This window comes from Theobroma cacao, chromosome 5 (assembly GCF_053813885.1).
Source record: "Theobroma cacao isolate CCN51 chromosome 5, ASM5381388v1, whole genome shotgun sequence".
Taxonomy (NCBI): Eukaryota; Viridiplantae; Streptophyta; class Magnoliopsida; order Malvales; family Malvaceae; genus Theobroma; species Theobroma cacao.
The window spans coordinates 31,239,628-31,261,552 of record NC_142643.1 but is presented as its reverse complement, the minus strand read 5'-3'; the positions used below and the strand labels follow the sequence as shown (position 1 = coordinate 31,261,552).

Genomic DNA, 21,925 nt, shown 5'->3' with positions numbered 1-21,925 from the left:
GCTGTTTGCTTTTGAAAAGTTGTTAACTAAGGTGCAGAGTAGTCTTTTAAGTTACAGTTTTTTCTTAAAAAAATGCTTAGTAAAAACAAGAAAAATAGAGATAGAATATTGAAGGATGAAGAACAACAACTTTCCATTAAGCTAGCCACTACATATGTACAGAATGTGGTAGTTTACAAAGAATTTAAATAACTATAAAAAAAAACTGCATATAAAGACACAGGGAAGTCACACCTCTAAGGTAGTTTGCTGTCCTTTAAACTAGCAACTGACCACTAAGCCACAACAGACCATACACTGATAACAAAAACATAGATGAAATAAACATAATAAAGAAGGAAGAGATTCACGATCAGCACTGAGTTTTCTCTTCCAAATTAAAATAACTTCATCAGATGCAAACTTTGTATTGAAAACTAAAACCTAAACTCTACACACCTCCTTAGGTTCGGCTTCCAATACTCCAAGCTTTGATCTTAGCATTTCAAACTTGTCCTTTCCCAGACTCTTTGTCAAAAAGTCGGTAACTTGAGCATTAGAGTTGCAGTGTTCAACAGCGATTTCACCATTTTTAATAGCCTTTCTTATAGCATGAAACTTTACTCGTATATGCTTCGTTCTACCATGTTGGACTGGGTTTTTCACTATGGCAATAGTAGACTGATTGTCAATCCATAAAGTCTTGATTGAACTTTAAATCAATAAGCATTTTCTAAGCAAAGAGCTTGGTTTGTTGCTGAAGCTACTGCAACATATTCGGCTTCAGTAGAGGATTGCGCCACGATGTCCTGTTTTCTTGAGTTCCATGTGAACATGGCGTTGCCAAATGAAAAACAAAGTCCACTGGTGCTTCGGGAATCATCAAAGCTTCTGGCCCAGTTACTATCACAGAACCCAAAGAGCTCATTCCCTTCGAATTTGTTGAACTTGAGACCATAATCCAATGTACCTTTTATATACCTCAAAATACGTTTAGTAGCAGTTAGATGATTTAAGACAGGTCTTTGCATAAACCTGGACATTAAACTTGCTGCGAACATAATGTCTAGTCTAGTAGCTGAGAGATATAAAAGACACCCAATCAAACTTCTATAATTTGTTTCATCAGTTTGATCACCTCCATCATCCTTGCTGTGTTTATTTCCAGTAGCCAAAGGCGTAGCAGTAGCCTTGCAAGACTCCATTCCAAACATCTTCAGTATGTCCTTTGCATATTTATTCTGATGCAAAACAATATAATCTGAGTTTTGTTGAACTTGAAGTCCTAGGAATTTAGACATTTCCCCAAGTCACTCATTTCAAATTCAGATTGCATCCTGTTTTTAAAATCATTTATGAAAGCACCACCCAGTCTAGTGATTAGAAGATCATTAATATAAAGTGAAACAATCAATTGAACTGTTCATTGAAGCTTTTAACATACAAAGTAGGTTCGTTCTCACTGTAATTGAACTTTTTGCTTCGCAAATAGCCATCAATCTTCTCATACCATACCCTTGGTGCTTGCTTGAGGCCATAAAGAGCCTTCACTAACCTGCAAACCTTGTTTTCATTTCCCTTTCCAACAAAACCTTCAGGCTGTTCTACATAAATGTCTTTTGTTATAATGCCATTTAGGAAGGCTAACTTTGTTAGTATAAGCCCTTCAAGCCAATCTGTGATTGTATGGGAACTGCAATTTTGAGATATTCATGTATGACATTTTGTTATTCATAATAATATTGAGGTAGTTCTTTATCCATAAGTTTGTAATTTAATTACTTTTTGTACTTATGTAGATAAAGCCCATGAAACTATATATGCATTGCAAAGGAATTGTATTGAGATACAATTATGAAATCCTTATGCATTAAAGCATTGTTCCTAAAAGTTCCTGATCATTGTATTATTGAGATAGGGTATTAATAATACTCAAAGATTGGCACATGTTATTTTCCTTACTTATGAAGTAAGCAATCGTTTTCATAGGTTGAAGTATAGAGATACTTGGAACTAGCATGTGGGTGCTTGCCATGGGATAGCGAGTTCACTGAACATGACCCACCATGAGAAGTGCATTTGGTATTTCACTCAAGTGTCTATGCAATACTTCTCATGTGTTAGTTGTGTAACTACTCCCTAAACTTGAGACATCAGGTTGTTTTGTATGTGGAGTACTATGCTTTGATTTCATCCTTATGGGTGCCTAATCAAGGATGCCAAAACAAGATGTTTTTTAGTACAGTATGAAACATTATGAAGGCAAATGAGTGGTCAAGATAGGAACCATCATCCCAAGTGATTTAAGGGGAAATATCTCATTAGTTCTTGGTTGATATTAGCTTAATCAAATCATTGGCCAAGGTGATTAGGAGATTATGAAATGAGTTTTATAAGTCTCCAAAAAGCTAATGATCTAACTGTAAGAACAAATATGGAGATCAATAAGAGTAGGCACTGTACCAAGCTCTTATCATCTTCGGGATATATGATGAGGGAATGAATTGCATTGAAAAACTGTACACTGAAAGGTTGTCAAAGAATCCTTTGACTCTCCTAACAATTGGGTGGCCATGATGCATTGCTAAATGCCAATCATGGTCTATGAAATTAAATTAGTTAATTTAAAATTGAATATGATTCATTTAAATTAATTAATTAATAATATTATAATTCAATTCCATTGCCAACATGTTAGAAACCTAAGGGATCACACGCAAAGGTTACAATTTGGATTAAATTGAGAGTGCGATTATTTAAGTTAGACTTAAATCAAATTCTAGATTTTAACTAGTAAGGACCTAATTAAAAGAGTTTAATTAGGTATTGGTTAAATATTATAATTATTATAATATTAAAGACTTATTTTGCAAATTTCAATAAGTTAAACCTAGATGTAAATATCACATTATAGCCACTCTTTTTTAAGGAAAAAAAAAAGGGATTTTCTCTTGAGTGTTGCCACTCTTGAGAAGTTTATTTTTCTTTTGAAAACTTCTCCCTTGATTCTTTGCTAGAAATCAAAGAAGAAAAGAGGACAAATCATTGTCCACTTGCCAGCACAAGCCCGTGGCATAAAGCTCTCTCCTTGAGAAGGATTTGTTGCAATCGTGTGTGCATCATTGGAGGCCAAGCGATTGAGTGGCTGAGATTTTTTCACACAAAAGGTGTTCAGGTTTTGTCACCAAAAGGAATCCATTTGATTACGATATCATTTGGAAAGGTAAAACTTTTTTTTTTATTTTATGTGGTGCTTAACTTTGCAATAAACAACCAAGGTGATCCAAAGGTAGGAGGCATGGTTTTTATTTTATTTCAATTTTTTTATTCCGCTGCATTGATGCTCTAATCATGCCGTTCGTAGCAGTGGTATCAGAGCCTCCCTTGGCTCGTTTTAATGCAAAGGTATGTCTTATTATTGTTTAATTTCAGTTCTGATTGGATGTGAGGTATTTGGAAGAGAGCAAGTAAGTGTTAAATTTCGATTATGTTTTAAAGTAGTTTATCACATATTCGAGTTTTGATTTTTAATACTTATTTGTTTTAGCAACTAATCTTATTTAAGTGTATCAATTTTTCAGAACAATATGTGCATGAGATGCACAAAAGAGTTTGGCAAGAAAAGGATTTGAATTTATGGGAAACAAGATGCAGTTTGGTGATAGAATTCGATTCTGTCTAGATTTGCATATGGTTTGATTTTTAGTTTTTAACAAGGTTTTAAAAGCCTCCAAAAATTCTGAAAAATTTTGGAAGTAATTTGCATTGAAATTGTTTCAATATGATTAATTACCAACTGAAAATGGTGAAGGAAAGGCTGTGAAATCATGGCTTAAACCATTACTGCCAGCAGTAGTTTTAGGTCATGATTTTGTTGAGAAAGTCATCTTCAAATAGTCCTAAAATTGTACAATTGTTGTACCTTTTTGGATAAATTATGAAGTTTGAATATGTTCAAAAGATGCCTAGAAAGATCACTTAAATTAAGGGATTTAATCCTTTGATTTATGCCATCATAATGCCACATATGCAACCCAAAAACTGCAGCTATGTACAAGATACATAGGCTGCTTTTTTTTTGGGGTTTTGATAAGATAAATCAAGTCCAAAAATTATGAAATTTTAATATGGAAAGTTCCATATGTTAGCTGACCATGGTTAAAATTTGGGAATTAAATTCCCTGATTTGATGCCGCATCAAGCCACAAAACTGTGACTGGTACACTGCTGCCAGAATTTTGAAAAGTCATGGTTTTCTGGATTTTAGTGTCCATATTTGCAGCCTAAAATGGTGCAATTAAAAACTCTGATTTACTAAACAATATCTTATGGAAAAGTTCCAGAAAGATAAATTTTGATATATTTAAATTAGGGAATTTGATTTCTTAAAATAAGGATATCAAGATTTAATTAATCACATCCATAAATTTAGGAATTTCATTCCTATAAATATTGGAGTGTGATAAATATGGATAAGATAAATATCATGAATTAATTTCCCTCTTTTAAGAAGTGAAATTCGAATAGGACACTTAAATATAATTAAAGATAATGTTGTCTTAAATATTATATTTAAATTATCTAATGAGATTAGATAATTGAAGACACATAATCTTTAATTTAAAAGGATTTGTAAAAGTTACTTAAAATGTTTAAAGATTACAAATTAAAAAGATTTTAATTTGTAATAATATTTTAATTCTAATCCTAATGAGATTAAGAATGGATAATATTACTAATACTGGTAAAGACTTTCCATATATGGAAAACTGTTTCCATACATGGAATTAAAAAATGAACTCGAAATTAGTTGTACACTAATTTCGAATGCCTCATATGATTAACAATTAGAATAAGACATAGTTTTAATTTTATGTTCATGTGGATGGATGAATGTGGATGATTATGGACTAGGCCCAATATGATTGTGAATGTATGGTTAAATTGTATCATGGTATTTATTTATTAAATAGGGTCTACGCACCCTTCCTTTCTCTTGATTTTCAGGGATTGTAAAATTCTTTCCTCACCTAACTCCCCTTGGATGTACCACGAGGTTTCTTTACTAAAATGTAATTAGTTACATATAAGTGCAGAATTATGATTAGTTTAGGAGTTATTTTACAATTCGAAGATGAAGACTTAAAGGCGCCATGAAAATACAAGGAAGAAGATTACAATATGTTGTACGTTATCCCTTAGATTTGACTAAGCTAATTTTCTTCGATGGCTCAAGAAAATTAGTATAGATAAAGTCCATAATCATCCAAAGTAGTATGCATGAGATAGATTTATTTATGCAATTAATAAATGCTATGCATGCAAATATGAGACCTTAACTAAGTTAAAAATAAGAAAATCCCTCAGTAAATATTGAGTCACATGCCATGCATGATTAAGTTGCCTTCCACCATATAACAAGATAACCTGACTACTCTTTTAATCGGAGACTTGTTGAGCACACTCAAGTTCACACTTTTACCCAAGTATGTTTGAGCTATTGGTGGGTCTTACTCAACTAGTTTCATAAAATTCGGATGCTTGGAAACTTGATTATTATGGAAACTAGAGGCAATGGCTAGGCGAAAAATATATGATATGTTTAGGCAATGTGTTGTCATCTAGTTGATCTAGGAGTTGTATAGAGATGCAATTGGTAAGCTCAGTTACCTACTTAATCCAGCTATCATGGCTTGTTGAGCACACTCAAGGTCATGATTAGAATGGATAAGGATCCTAGCCCACTAAGAGAATCCTTGTAGAGATCTCTTGAGGTGAGATGGAGGGTCATCATCTTGAAAAAAATAGTGGGAGTAATCAATTTAAGATTTACTATCTCATTTGAATTGATTATAATACATGATCACTCATAAACGTTCTTTAAATGTCTAAGTTGTTAGAATGTGAATACACATTACTTTGCGCGGCATACTTGATGTCACCATGAAATTCAGGCCAAAATATTTGGACTGGTATATCAAGTTGAGAAATGTTCTCAAATATCTATTTAGAATAGATGTCATTAAGGAAGATATCCTTGCCTTCTTGACAAGGTCAAAGAATGAGAAACTTGTAGAAGTTTCACCTTTGACTATGTATATGATTGAAGTAAATCTGTCTACTATTGATCCGTCATCATGGGTATTAGATACTGGATGTGGGTCACACTTATGTAATGACATAAAGGTGTTGGAAAAGAGTAAAAGATTAACGAAGGGAGAGGTGGTCCTAAGAGTAGAAAATAGAGCAAAGGTTGCTGCATCAACTGTGGGGACAGTTACCATACCTTTACCTTCTGGGTTGATCTTGGAATTAAGAGACTGCTACTATGTTCCTTCCATATCTCGAAATATCATATATGTGTCATACTTGGCATTATATGATGATATTGAATTTTGCATTAAAGGCAATTGTTGTTCTTTCTCGAATGGAGAGATGCATTATGGTGCAGGGACACATTCAACGGTCTCTATATTCTTGATCCCAAGAGACCCATACTCAATATAAAGGTCAAGAAAGCAAAGAAAGATGATCCAAAACTATCCTACATCTGGCATTGTAGGCTTGGACACATCAATGAGACTCGCTTAACCAAGTTACACAAATAAGGTTATATCGATCCATTTAATTATGAATCTTATGGAACATGTGAATGTTGTCTCCTTGGTAAGATGACCAAGTCACCTTTCACCAAGAAGGGTGAACGAGCTGAGGTGTTACTAGGACTTGTACATTTGGATGTATGTGGTCTTATGAATACTAGTGCTAGATGAGGATACTCCTACTTCATCACCTTCACAGATGACCATTCTTGCTATGGTTATGTATTTTTGATGAAATATAAATCTGAATCCTTTGACAAGTTCAAAGAATACACAGCAAAGGTTGAGAAACAAATTGGGAAGAGTATTCTCACTCTTAGATCTGATCGAGGAAGAGAATATCTTAGCCAAGAGTTTCAGGATTATTTGAAAGAGAATGGGATTCTCGCACAATGGACTCCTCTAGGGACTTCACAGCACAATGGGGTGTCTGAGAGAAGGAATCGAACATTATTAGACATGGTTCGATCCATGATGAGTCGTGTAAATCTTCCTATATCTTTCTGGGGATATGCCCTAGAAACTGCTGCTCGCATATTGAACCAGGTTTTTACCAAATCAGTTGATAAGACATCATATGAGATATGAGGTGGAAAAAGGCCTAACTTGTCTTATGCTAGGATTTGGGGATGTACTGCTTATGTGAAGCGTAGAATGTCTGATAAGCTAGAAGCAAGATCAAACAAATGTAAATTTGTGGGATATCCTAAAGAAACACACGGATATTATTTTTATAATCTCATTGAGCAAAAGGTGTTTGTCTCAAGGCATGCCACTTTCCTTGAGAAAGAGTTCTTAAATGAAAGGGTTAGTGGGAGTAAAGTTGTACTTGAAGAAGTTCGAGACCCACAAATTGACATTCCATTGGAACTTGAGCTTGAAATTGTGACATCTGATGTACAACCACAATCTCAAGAGGCACAACCACTCAAAAGGTCCAGTAGAATACATCAAGCTCCAAAAAAATATGGATTTCTCTTGGAAAGGACGCATTGCCCATAAATGATGAGCCTACAACCTATGAGGAGGCGATGTTGGACATCAATTCTGAGAAATGGTTGAAAGCCATGAAATCTGAAATGGATGCCATGGATACCAACCAAGTATGGACTTTGGTGGATCCACTTGAAGGAATAAAACCCATTGGGTGCAAGTGGGTCTTTAAGAGACAGACCAATGTAGATGGCAAGGTGAAAACCTTTAAAGCTAGACTGGTAGCAAAAGGTTATAAACAAAGACAAGGTATTAACTTTGAAGAAACCTTTTCACCAGTTGCTATGATTAAATCCATTAAGATTTTGCTTGCAATTGCTGCATACCATGATTATGAAATATGGAAAATGGATGTAAAAACTGCATTCCTTAATGGAAACTTGCGAGAGGAAGTGTACATGACACAACTTGAAGGTTTTATATCCAATGCTAATGCTAATAAGGTGTGCAAGCTTCAAAAGTCCATTTATGGACGTAAGCAAGCTTATCGGTGTTGGAACATCCATTTTGATGAAGCTGTAAATGGGTTTGACTTCATCAAAAATGAGGATGAACCATGTGTCTATAAAAAGGTTAGTGGGAGTGCCATAAACTTTCCTAGTGTTATATGTTGATGACATATTGCTCATAGGAAATGATATACCATTGCTGCAATTTACAAAGATTTGGCTGTCCAAACAATTATCCATGAAGGATTTGGGAGAAGCAACTTACATTCTAGGAATAAAGATCTATAGATATAGATCTAAAAGGTTACTAGGTCTTTCCCAATCCACATACATAGACAAGGTGCTAAAGAGTTTTAGCATAATGAAGTCCAAGAAGGGACACTTGCCTATGTCGCAATGTCAAGCCCTGCTCTATTATATACTTGTCATGTCATTCATGTACTTGATAGCATATCTACATACTGGGATGCCTCAAAGAATCGTTAAAAGTCGGTATTGTACCTAATGGTACAATTAAGTTGATTAAAACCTCGAACTAGGCCAAATAAAGATTTTACGATGTATTTGAGAGTTATTAAATCTTGGAATGTCTTAATATGGTGATTCGGAGTTCGAGGTTTAATTTGGAGTTAAATTAGGAATTTTCATAACATAGAGGTAAAATGGTCATTTTGCCACCCAAGGGCAAAATTGGAATGTTGGATGATATTTTGACTAAATTTGATTAATTAGAGCATTATTTGAATTTGAGAAGTGAAAAATTTCAATTTTGACATTTTTTCAAACATAGGGGAAAAACGGTCAATTTAAGTGTCCATGAGGGTGAAATTGGAAATTTTGGAATTTTACACCACCACGACACTTGTCAAAACCCTGAATTTCACCCATTATTTTTTTAAGTGAGAGATTATATGTGGTGGGAATGAAATGCTTAATCATTAAGTTTTTAAACATGGACCAATTAAAAGGTGACAAGTGTCAAGCTTTAATATTATTTTAATTGCCTATATAAACTCACTTAAAACCCTCACATTCACACTCTTATTGCCGGCCAAGCAAGGTAACAAAGAGAAAAAGAGAAGAAAAAACCCTAGGAAGGAAAAATCCAAGAGAAATTGTTGGATTTCAAGGAATCAACCAAGTAAAGGTAAGATTTTTTAATTTTAGCTTGTGATCTACCTTTCCCATGCATTTTTTTTTCATTCTCCATGGCTGAAATTCAAGTTTTCAAGAGGGAACCTTTGCTGGTGAAATCTAGAGAGAGAAGTTTTGGTGATGAATTTTGCTAGATTTCATGATATCTTAGTGTTTTTAGATGTTTGATAATGTTTGGCATGAAAAACAAGCAAGAAAATCACATGCCCTTCAATAACCCTCTTTGGCCGAATATATTAGGTGACATGTTGATGATGGATTTTGTTGTATTTCATGTTATTTAGCTCGTAATTGATGATTTATTGTATCGAATATCGAAATCAGAATGAATTTCGGTTACGGTGAATTAAGTCACAATTAAGCTCATTGAGGTACTTTGGTGTATTTGGAATATTGGAAGTGTAATGAAGATATTTAGAGTTGAATTGGATGTTTTGGCTAATTAAATAAGGCATAGTGCGAGTTAGGTTGAATGCCAATTCAGTCCGATCATAATTGAACCAACGTAGAACACCGTCTTTAAGTGATTATTCGAACAATTCTCATTCAATGTCATGCATTCATATAGAGCCTGAAATAGATTTATAATAGTTTAGCACAAATATATTGAATTACGTGTTGTGTATTATGTGTAGGTGATGAGCCCTCTGATAAGGGTAAAGATATTGTGCCCGAGGACCAAGAGTAGAGTACTCCCAACTCCTGCTATTGTGAGTAATCAGATGTTCATCTTAATTATCTAAAGTGGTTTATACTTGTTTTAAGATTTTAAAGAATAAGGCACTTAATTTGTAAATTATTATGTTTTACATTTTAAATGTTGGTTAAATGAATGAGATTTATAAATTATTCTAAAACTAAATGTTGATTTTCGAAATAAAGTAAGTAGAGACTATACATTCGTATTATATATATATACATGATTTGAATTGATGGCTTATGAAATTGTGGTTACATGAATGGCTGAAATTGTGGTTTTATGAATTATATAAATTATTTTGTCTTACATTGACATGTTGTATAGTACTATATTAGCCATGTTATGCTGCTAAAATTTTATTGATTTGGTGGGTTATGTATTTAGCTTACTGCAGTGGGCGGGTTTTCGTGGACCAGCCTATTAGAGGGGCACGGTAAACCTCGTTATATTTTACCTTAGTATGAGAGGCGCGAAAGGTATCTCTTAAGGTAAGTTTAGAGTTCACTTCACACCGAACCACCACGTGAGGATGAAACTCAGCCAACACCAAGGAATGACTATATTTTAAAAGTAAAAACATGTTTTATGGGTATATGTCGTTTTAACATCCTTGGCGAACTCGGTTGGATGCCCGGGCCAAGGTGTCACCGAGTATGAGTTTTGGCACAAGCCAAGTTTTTAAGAGAATCATAAGCTTTGTTGATTATTTTGATGAAATGTATTGTTTTATAGGAATTGAAATGAGTTTTGAATGTTATGAACTATATTATGATGGGATGATTTAACTGTCTCTATTTACTTGGTTTTAGATGTTATAGATGACTTTTGCTTACTCACTGGGTTTGTAAAAGCTCACCCGTTCTTTTTATCCATTTCAGGCTTAGGACAGTCTGTAGACAGCCGATTTTGTCGAGGATTGCTTTTGGATTTGCATATTTAGATATCGAATGCCTACAGTCTTGTATATTTACGGTTATTTTCGGGTCCACATGTCATTGTAGAATATTTTGTATATCTGGCTGCTTGTGCCACTGTATGTATGAATTTATTTTGCTTTTACGCTACAAAAATTATTTATGCAAAGTTCTATAAATATTGTTTTATAAAAAAATAAAATATTTTATTTAATATTTTTATTTAATTTGAATAGCTATAATTTTACTTTAAATTGATGAATTAGACAACAAAACTTATTTCTAGACATGAAATGGATGTTTATTACTCGTATATCATATTTTTACCAGGGTTTGAAAATTTTGGGTAAAATGACCAAAATACCCTTGTGTAGTAGAAATTACTTTATAATTGTTTTTTATTTGAAATTAGTCTATATTTCTTTAAAACATGGTATTTAATAGCTGTTGCTCACAGGAGAGAAGTAAAACTAATGCAAAAGCCTTGTGAGGTTTCGGTTGGCATTTCAGGTAATGAATGCCAATCGAGACATTGCGGCGGTTATCATGGGCTCGATGGAAATTTCGAGTCGTGACAATGAAGTTGGTATCAGAGCTTTTGATTTTAAAGTTATTTTAAAAAAGCTACAGTGTCAATGTGGCCCCAAGTTAGATTAGATTGAGTTGAATTCATAAAATTGCATATAAAACCTAAAGTTGTCTAAACTCGTTCTGTTTCTTTTTATAGATCATTATGCCTCCTCGACGTGGACGCCCACCTCTCTCTAGATCAGTCGGGAGGGGAAGAGGTCGATCTTAACATCGTTAGCCAGATCCTATAGAGGGGGAATCGACTACCCCTACTTTTCGGGCATTACCTACTGCTGAACAGACTGAGACTCCTCCACCTCCTCCACTATTTACTGGTATTCCTGGTATTCCCGCTATGCCTCTTGAGGTAGTTCAGGCATTGGCAGCTTTTCTCACTACTATTATTGGCCAGGCTCAAGTTGGTCAAGTTCCTCCTGTTGTTCCTCCGGCCACTCCTTCAGTGCCACCCCCACCCCCACCTCCTGTTCCACCACAAGTGTCTGATGTCTCCATTTCTAAGAAACTTAAGGATGCTAGGCAGCTAGGTTGCATTTCTTTTACGGGTGATCTGGACGTAACCGCAGCTAAGGACTAGATCATTCAGGTATCAGAGATACTTAACGATATGAGACTAGAGGATGATATGAAATTGATAGTGGCCATTAGATTGCTTGAGAAGAGGGCCTGTACTTGATGGAACTCAGTGAAGTCTCATTTTACTACTCCTTCAACCTGGTTAGATTTTTTACGAGAGTTCAACGGTCAGTATTATACTCATTTTCATCAAAAGGAAAAGAAAAGGGAATTCTTGAGTCTAAAACAAGGGAGTTTGACAATAGAGGAATATGAGGCTCGTTTTAACGAGCTAATGTCTTATGTGCCCGATCTGGTGAAGACTGAGAAGGATCAAGCTAATTACTTTGAGGAAGGGCTCCGAAATGAAATCAAAGACCGTATGACAGTAACAGGTAAGGGGTCGTATAAAGAGGTTGTGTAGATGGCTCTACGGGCTGAGAAGCTCGTGACTGAAAATATGAGGATTCAAGTCGAGTTTGTTAAAAGGAGAAATTTGAATATATCTTTCAGCCAGCCCCTGAAAAAGGGCAAGGATTCATCTATTTCAAGGAGTTCTACCACTGCCTCCGTAGCATCTACTTGACCCTCATCTCAACAGCAACAGCAAAAGTCTCCTAGATTCAGTAGATCAGTGACGAGTGCTCCTGGGAAGAGTTTTGGGAGTTTTGACAAATACCAAAATTGTGAGAGATTTCATACCGAGCCGTGTAGGGAGCCCATGCGGTGTTTTCAGTGTGGTCAGCAGGGCCACATGAGGAGTGCTTGCCCGCAGTTAGGACGAGCTACTGCAGCAGCTTTATCTCCCCAAGCTCGCACCGATATTCAAAAGAGAGATTCTTCTAGGTCACAATCGAGACAGGGTGTAGCGATACGGTCCGGTGTGGGGAGTAATACCCTGGCATATCCACCTTCCAGACAGCAAACTCATACTCCAACGAGAGTTTTTACTATGACAGAGGAAGAGGCACCAGTCTGACCTAGTGCAGTGATAGGTACTATGTTTGTATTTGGTAAAGATGCTTATGTCTTAATCGATTCTAGTTCAGATAGATCTTATGTAAGCACGACATTTGCATCCTTTTCTTATAGAAACCTGTCACCTTTAGAGGAGAAAATTGTAGTTCATACCCCTCTAGGAGAACAGTTGATTAGAAACACCTGTTATAGAGATTGTGGGGGTAAGGAAGAATTCAAAGTTGACTTAATTCCTTTAGAGATTCACGATTTTGATTTGATATTAGGTATGGACTGGTTGACTACACATTGGGAAAAAGTGGATTGTTTCAAGAAGAAAGTTGTACTTCAAAATTCTGAGGGAGTAAAGGTTGTATTTGTAGGGGAACGTCGAGTATTACCATCTTGTGTAATCTCAACTATCAAAGCTTTGAAGCTGGTGCAGAAAGGGTATCCGGCTTATCTAGCACATGTAATTGATACCTCAAAGGGGGAACCTAAGTTAGAGGATGTCCTAGTAGTAAATGAGTTCCCTAATGTGTTTTTAGATAAATTACCGGGACGACCTTTTGATCAAGAGTTTGAATTCACTATTGATTTACTTCCGGGTACTGCACCTATTTCCATTCCTCCGTATTGGATGGCTCTGGCGGAGTTAAAGGAGTTGAAAGTTCAGCTGCAAGAATTGGTAGATAAGGGTTTTATTCGCCCTAGTACTTCTCCCTGGGGTGCACCAGTCCTATTTGTAAAAAGAAAGATGGCACTCTTCAGCTATGTATTGATTACCGTCAATTAAACGGAGTGACCATCAAGAATAAATATCCTCTACCACGGATTGATTATCTTTTTGATCAGCTACAGAGTGCTACAGTGTTTTTCTAAGATTAATCTAAGGTCTGGCTATTATCAGTTAAAGATCAAGAAGCAGGATGTACCCAAGACTACTTTCAAGACTCGTTACAGGCATTACGAGTTTCTGGTTATGCCTTTTGGTCTGACTAATGTCTCGGCAGCTATTATGGAACTCATGAATAGGGTGTTCCACCCATACTTGGATAAGTTCGTGATAGTGTTCATAGATGATATTCTGGTGTATTCGAAGGATAATGATGAACATGCTGCCCATTTGCGCATTGTACTGCAAACTTTGCGCGAGAAACAACTCTATGCCAAGTTTTCAAAATGTGAGTTTTGGTTGAAAGAAGTGGTTTTCTTGGGACATGTTGTGTTTGGAGCTGGAATTTATATCGATCCCAAGAAGATAGAGGCCATCATACAGTGGGAGCAACCGAAAATGGTAACAGAAATTCAGAGTTTTCTTAGTTGAGTCGGTTACTATAGGAGGTTCGTTCAAGGGTTCTCATTGATAGCTGCTCCTCTAACTCGTCTAACTCGTAAAGGAGTCAAATTTGAGTGGACCGATGTCTGCGAGAGTCGATTTCAGAAGCTGAAGAACCGGTTGACCTCCGCTCCAGTTTTGACACTTCCTGTTAGTGGGAAAAAAATTTTGGTGTACAGTGATGCCTCTAAATTGGGATTAGGGTGGGTGTTAATGCAGGATGAGAAAGTAGTAGCTTATGCTTCTCGGTAGCTGAAAAAGCATGAGATAAATTACCCTACCCACGATTTGGAGTTGGCAGCAGTAGTCTTTGCATTGAAAATCTAGAGGCATTACTTATACGGTGAGCGTTGTCGGATTTTTACTGACCACAAAAGCTTGAAATATTTGCTCACCCAAAAAGAACTAAACCTGAGACAAAGATGCTGGTTAGAGTTGATTAAGGATTACGACTTAGTGATTGATTATCATCCAGGGAAGGCAAACGTTGTAGCAGATGCCTTGAGTTGTAAATCCTCATCTTCATTAGCATCACTTCAGAATTCTTATTTTTTGATACTACTTGAGATGAAATCTCTAGGGATCCAATTGAGTAATGACGAGGATGGAACCTTATTTGCTAGCTTTGTTATGAGACCTTCATTATTGAACCAAATTAGAGAATTACAGAAGTCTGATGATGAGTTGAAACGGGAAGTACAAAAGTTACGAGATGGAGAAACTAGTGAGTTCAGACTTGGTGATGATGGTATTTTGATGCTTGGGAATCTGGTTTGTGTCCCTAAAGATGATCAGTTGAGACAGGCTATTTTGGAGGAAGCTCATTCTTCCGCCTATGCTTTACATCCAGGAAGCACCAAAATGTACAGAACTATCAAGGAAAGTTACTGGTGGCAGGGTATGAAACGAGACATAGCAAAGTTTGTAGCAAAATGTTTCACATGCCAACAAATTAAGGTGGAACATCAGAAACCATCGAGTACTCTTCAACCTCTACCTATCCCTGAATGGAAGTGAGAGCACGTAACTATGGACTTTGTATTGGGTTTACCGCGAACACAAAGTGGGAAGGATGCTATTTGGGTGGTTGTGGATAGATTGACTAAGTCCACCCATTTCTTGGCTATACATAGCACGTTTTCCATTGAGAAACTGGCTAAACTTTATATAGATGAGATAGTGAGATTACATGGAGTCCCAGTTTCTATCATGTCAGATCAAGACTCCCGGTTCACTTATCAATTTTGGCAAAAATTCTAAAAGGCTCTCAGAACTAATTTGAGGTTTAACACTGCCTTTCATCCACAGACAGATGGTCAGTCTGAAAGGACCATTCAGAGTTTGGAGGATATGCTACAAGCTTGTGTCATTGACTTTACTGGGAGTTGGGATAGACACTTGTCGTTGGTGGAGTTCGCGTATAAAAATAGTTTTCAGTCTAGTATTGGGATGGCACCATACGAGACTCTATATGGGAGAAAGTGCCGAACTCCACTCTGTTGGGATGAAGTGGGTGAGAGAAAATTATTTAATGTAGAATTGATTGATTTGACTAATGACAAGATCAAGGTTATCCGAAAGCGATTAAAGATAGCTCAAGACAGGCAGAAAAGTTACTCGGATAGACGGAGAAAAGATTTGGAATTTGAAGTTGATGATAGAGTTTTTCTTAAGGTCTCTCCTTGGAAAGGTAATGATTTAAATACTTTGAGGTATTAAGTCTTATTTGATTATATTATTGTGATAAATTATGGTATCTTGTTGGATAATGAAAGGTGTGATCTGGTTCGCAAAGTGAAGAAAGCTCAATCTGAGATAGATTGGACCCTTTCATATTATTGAAAAGATTGGGCCAGTGGCATATAGACTAGAATTACCCTCGAAGTTGGATCAAATTCACAATGTCTTTCACATCTCGATGGTGAAGAAGTATGTACTTGATCCCTCCCATATCCTCGAGGCACCTTCGATTGAGTTGCAAGAAGATTTGAAGTTTGAGGTGCAACCTGTACGTAATTTAGACCGAAAGGATCGAGTGTTGAGGAATAAGAACATTCCAATGGTTAAGGTGTGGTGGAAAAATGCTCAGATGGAGGAGATGATGTGGGAAGTTGAGCACCAGATGAGAAACCAATACCTGTATCTTTTCTCCGAATCCGGTAAGTGAAATTTTAAGGTCAAAATTTTATTTTAAAGGGGGTAGTGCTGTCAAGCCCTCCTCTACTATATACTTGTCATGTGATTCATGTACTTGATAGCATATCTACATACTGAGATGCCTCGGAGAATCGTTAAAAGTCAGTATTGTACCTAGTGGTACAATTAAGTTGATTAAAGCCTCAAACTAGGCCAAATAAAGATTTTATGATGTATTTGAGAGTTATTGAATCTTAGAATGTCTTAATATGGTGATTTGGAGTTCGAGGATTAGTTTGGAGTCAAATTAGGAATTTTCATAACGTAAGGGCAAAATGGTCATTTTGCCACCCAAGGGTAAAATTGGAATGTTGGATGATATTTTGACTAAATTTGATTAATTAGAGCATTATTGGAATTTGAGAAGTGAAAAATTTCAATTTCGACATTTTTTCGAACATAGGGGAAAAACGGTCATTTTAAGTGTCCATGAGGGCGAAATTGGAAATTTTGAAATTTTACACCACCATGACACTTGTCAAACCCCTGAATTTCACTCATTATTTTTTTAAGTGAGAGATTATATGTGATGGGAATGAAATGCTTAATCATTAAGTTTTTAAACATGGACCAATTAAAAGGTGACAAGTGTCAAGCTTTAATATTATTTTAATTGCCTATATAAACTCACTTAACACCCTCATATTCACACTCTTATGGGCGGCCAAGCAAGGGAGCAAAGAGAAAAAGAGAAGAACAAACCCTAGGAAGGAAAAATCCAAGAGAAATTGTTGGATTTCAAGGAATCAAGCAAGTAAAGGTAAGATTTTTTAATTTTAACTTGTGATCTACCATTCCCATGCATTCTTTTTTATTCTCCATGGCTGAAATTTAAGTTTTTAAGAGGGAATCTTTGCTGGCGAAATCTAGATAGAGAAGTTTTGGTGATGAATTTTGCTAGATTTCATGATATCTTAGTGTTTTTAGATGTTTGATGATGTTTGGCATGAAAAACAAGCAAGAAAATCACATGCCCTTCAATAACCCTCTTTGGCGGAATTTATTAGGTGACATGTTGATGATGGATTTTGTTGTATTTCATGTTATTTAGCTCGTAATTGATGATTTATGGTATCGGATATCGAAATCGGAATGAATTTCGGTTACGGTGAATTAAGTCACAATTAAGCTCATCGAGGTACTTTGGTGTATTTGGAATATTGAAAGTGTAATGAAGATATTTGGAGTTGAATTGGATGTTTTGGCCAATTAAATAAGGCATAGTGCGAGTTAGGTCGAATGCCAATTCAATCCGATCATAATTGAACCCATGTAGAACACCGTCTTTAAGTGATTATTCGGACAATTCTCATTCAATGTCATGCATTCATATAGAGCCTGAAATAGTTTTATAACAGTTTGGCACAAATATATTGAATTACGTGTTGTGTATTATGTATAGGTGGTGAGCCCTCTGATAAGGGTAAAGATATTGTGCCCGAGGACAAAGAATAAGAGTACTCCAAACTCCTGCTATTGTGAGTAATCAGTTGTTGATCTTAATTATCTAAAGTGGTTTATACTTGTTTTAAGATTTTAAAGAATAAGGCACTTAATTTGCAAATTATTATGTTTTACATTTTAAATGTTGGTTAAATGAATGAGATTTATAAATTATTCTGAAACTAAATGTTGATTTTCGAAATAGAGTAAGTGGAGGCTATACATTCGTATTATATATATATACATTATTTGAATTGATGGCTTATGATATTGTGGTAGCATGAATGGCTGAAATTGTGGTAGCATGAATGGCTGAAATTGTTTTGTCTTACATTGACATGTTGGATAGTACTATATTAGCCATGTTATGCTGCTGAAATTTTATTGATTTGGTGGGTTATGTATTTAGCTTACTGCAGTGGGCGGGTTTTTGTGGACCAGCCTATTAGAGGGGCGCGGAGGGTATCTCCTAAGGTAAGTTTAGAGTTCACTTCACGCCGAACCACCACATGGGGATGAAACTCAGCCAACGTCAAGGAATGACTATATTTTAAAAGTAAAAACATGTTTTATGGGTATATGTCGTTTTAACATCCTTGGCGGACTCGCTTGGATGCTTGGGCCAAGGTGTCACCGAGTATGAGTTTTGGCACAAGCTATGTTTTTAAGAGAATCATAAGCCTTGTTGATTATTTTGATGAAATGTAATTGTTCTATAGGAATTGAAATGAGTTTTGAATGTTATGAACTATATTATGATGGGATGATTTAACTGTCTCCATTTACTCGGCTTTAGATGTTATAGATGAATTTTACTTACTCACTAGATTTGTAAAAACTCACCTCTTCTTTTTATCCATTTCAGGCTCAGGATAGTTTGTAGACAACCGATTTTGTCGATGATTGCTTTTGGATTTGCATCATTAGAAATCGAAGGTCTACAGTCTTGTATATTTGCAGTTATTTTGCGGTCCATATGTCATTGTAGAATATTTTGTATACCTGGCTGCGTGTGCCACTGTATGTATAAATTTATATTGCTTTTACGCTATAAAAATTATTTATGCAAAGTTCTATAAATGTTGTTTTATAAAAAAAATAGAATATTTTATTTAATATTTTTATTTAATTTGAATAGCTATAATTTCACTTTAAATTGATGAATTAGACAACGAAACTTATTTTTAGACATGAAATGGATGTTTACTCGTATATCATATTTTTACCAGGGTTCAAAAATTTTAGGTAAAATTACCAAAATACCCCTGTGTAGTAGAAATTACTTTTTGATTGTTTTTTATTTGAAATTAGTCTATATTTCTTTAAAACATGGTATTTAATAACTGTTGCTCACAGGGGAGAAGTAAAACTGTTGCGAAAGCCTTGCGAGGTTTCGGTTAGCATTTCGGGTAATGAATGTCAATCGAGACATCGCGGCTGTTGTCCTAGGCTTGATGGAAATTTCGGGTTGTGACACGCTAGGCATCTATCTCTCCAAGGACATGTGTCCAAAGAATCAAGAAGAGAGAGATCGCATGGCTAATATCCCTTATGCTTTAGCAATAGGATTTATCATGTATGCGATGCTTTGCACTAGACCAGATGTATCTTATGCTCTAAGTGTCACAAGTAGATACCAAGCTAATCCTGGTGAAAGTCATTGGATAGCTGTGAAAAACATCTTGAAGTAGTTACGAAGAACTAAGGATGTATTTCTAGTTTATGGAGGAAGTGAATTCGAAGTTAGGGGTTATACGGATGCAAGTTTTCAAACTGACAAAGATGATAGCAAGTCACAAAGTGGATATGTGTTCACACTCAATAGAGGTGCAGTGAATTGGAAGAGTTCCAAACAAGAGACGACTGTGAATTCTACAACTAAGGTCGAATACATCTCTGCGTCTAAGGCAGCGAAAGAGGCAGTTTGAATTAAGAAGTTCATTACTGAACAAGATGTGGTTCCTAACATTATTGATCTAATACCTTTGTATTGTGATAACAATGGAGCCATTGCACAAGTAAAGGAACCAATGTCTTATCAGAAATCCAAACATGTATTATGGCGTTACCATGTGATCAGGGAGATCATTGGAAGAGAAGACATTTGTATAGAGCGTATACCCACTGAGGATAATATTGTTGATTTTTTCACTAAAGCACTGTCCTAGTAGAAGCATAATTGTCATGTTGAGAACATTGGTATTGGATACATAGGCGATTAGCTTTAGGGCTAGTGGGAGATTATTAGTATAAGCTCTTCAAGCCAATCTGTGGTTGTATGGGAACTGCAATTTTGAGATATTCATGTACGACATTTTGTTATTCATAATAACATTGAGGTAGTTCTTTATCCATAAGTTTGTAATTTAATCATTTTTTGTACTTATGTAGATAAAGCCCATGGAACGATATATACCTTGCAAAGGAATTGTATTGGGATATAATTATGAGATCCTTATGCATTAAAACATTATTCCTAAAAGTTCCTGATCATTGTATTATTGAGATAGAGCATCAATAATGCTCAAAGATTTGTACATGTTATGTTCCTTACTTGTGAAGTAAGCAATCGTTTTCATAGGTTGAAGTATAGAGATACTTGGAACTAGCATGTGGGTGCTTGTAATGGGATAGCAAGTTCAGTGAACATGACCCGCCATGCGAAGTGCACTTGGTATTTCACTCAAGTGTCTATGCAATACTTCTCATGTGTCAGTTGTGTAGCTACACCCTAGACTTGAGACACCAGGTTGTTTTGTATATGGAGTACTATGCTTTGATTTTATCCTTATGGGTGCCTAGTTAAGGATGCCAAAACAGGATGTTTTTTAGTATAGTATGAAACATATGAAGGCAAATGAGTGGTCAAGATAGGAATCATCACCCCAAGTGATTCAAGGGAAAATATTTCATTAGTTCTTGGTTGATATTAGCTTAATCAAATCCTTGGCCAAGGTCATTAGGAGATTATGAAATGAGTTTTATAAGTCTCCAAAAAGCTAATGATCTAACTGTAAGAACAAATATGGAGATCAATAAGAGTAGGCATTGCACCAAGCTCTTATCATCTTCGGGATATATGATGAGGGAATGAATTGCACTGAAAAATTGTACACTAAAAGGTTGTCAAAGAATCCTTTGACTCTCCTAACAATTGAGTGGCCATGATGCATTGCTAGATGCCAATCATGGTCCATGGAATTGAATTAGTTAATTTAAAATTGAATATGATTTATTTAAATTAATTAATTAATAATATTATAATTCAATTCCATTGCCAACATGTTAGGAACCTAATGGGTCACCCACAAAGGTTGCAATTTGGATTAAATTGAGATTGTGATGATTTATGTTAAACTTAAATCAAATTCTAGGTTTTAACTAGTAAGGACCTAATTAAAAGAGTTTAATTAGGTATTGGTTAAATATTATAATTGTTATAATATTAAGGACTTATTTTGCAAATTTCAATAAGTTAAACCTAGATATAAATATCACATTATAGCCACTCTTTTTTAAAAAAAAAAAAAAAGATTTTCTCTTGAGTGCTGCCACTCTTGAAAAGTTTATTTTTCTTTTGAAAACTTCCCCTTTGATTCTTTGCTGGAAATCAAAGAAGAAAAAAGGACAAATCGTTGTCCATTTACTAGCACAAGCCCATGGCATAAAGCTCTCTCCGTGAAAAGGATCCGTTGCAATTGTGTGTGCATCATTGGAGGCCAAGCCATTGAGTGGCTGAGATTCTTTCACATAAAAGGTGTTCACGTTTTGTCATCAAAAGGAATCCATTTGATTACGATATCATTTGGAAAGGTAAAACTTTTTTTTGATTTTATGTGGTGCTTAACTTTGCATTAAACAACCAAGGTGATCCAAAGGTATGAGGCATGGTTTTTATTTTATTTTAATTTTTTTATTCTGCTGCGTTGATGCTCTAATCATGTCGTTCGTAGCAAACTTTACATCAAGATGCCATACTTTCCACCCTTCCTTGGCTGCTAAAGCTACCAGAATCCTTATAGTGTCCTGTCTTGCAACAGAAGCGAAGGTTTCAA

The 21,925-nt window shown here is 35.5% G+C and overlaps 1 pseudogene; it reads right to left on the bottom strand.

Moving 5' to 3' along the window:
* Positions 1 to 698: 698 nt before the first annotated feature.
* LOC148762563 (secreted RxLR effector protein 161 pseudogene) lies at positions 699 to 1,280 on the bottom strand (annotated as a pseudogene).
* Positions 1,281 to 21,925: the final 20,645 nt, after the last annotated feature.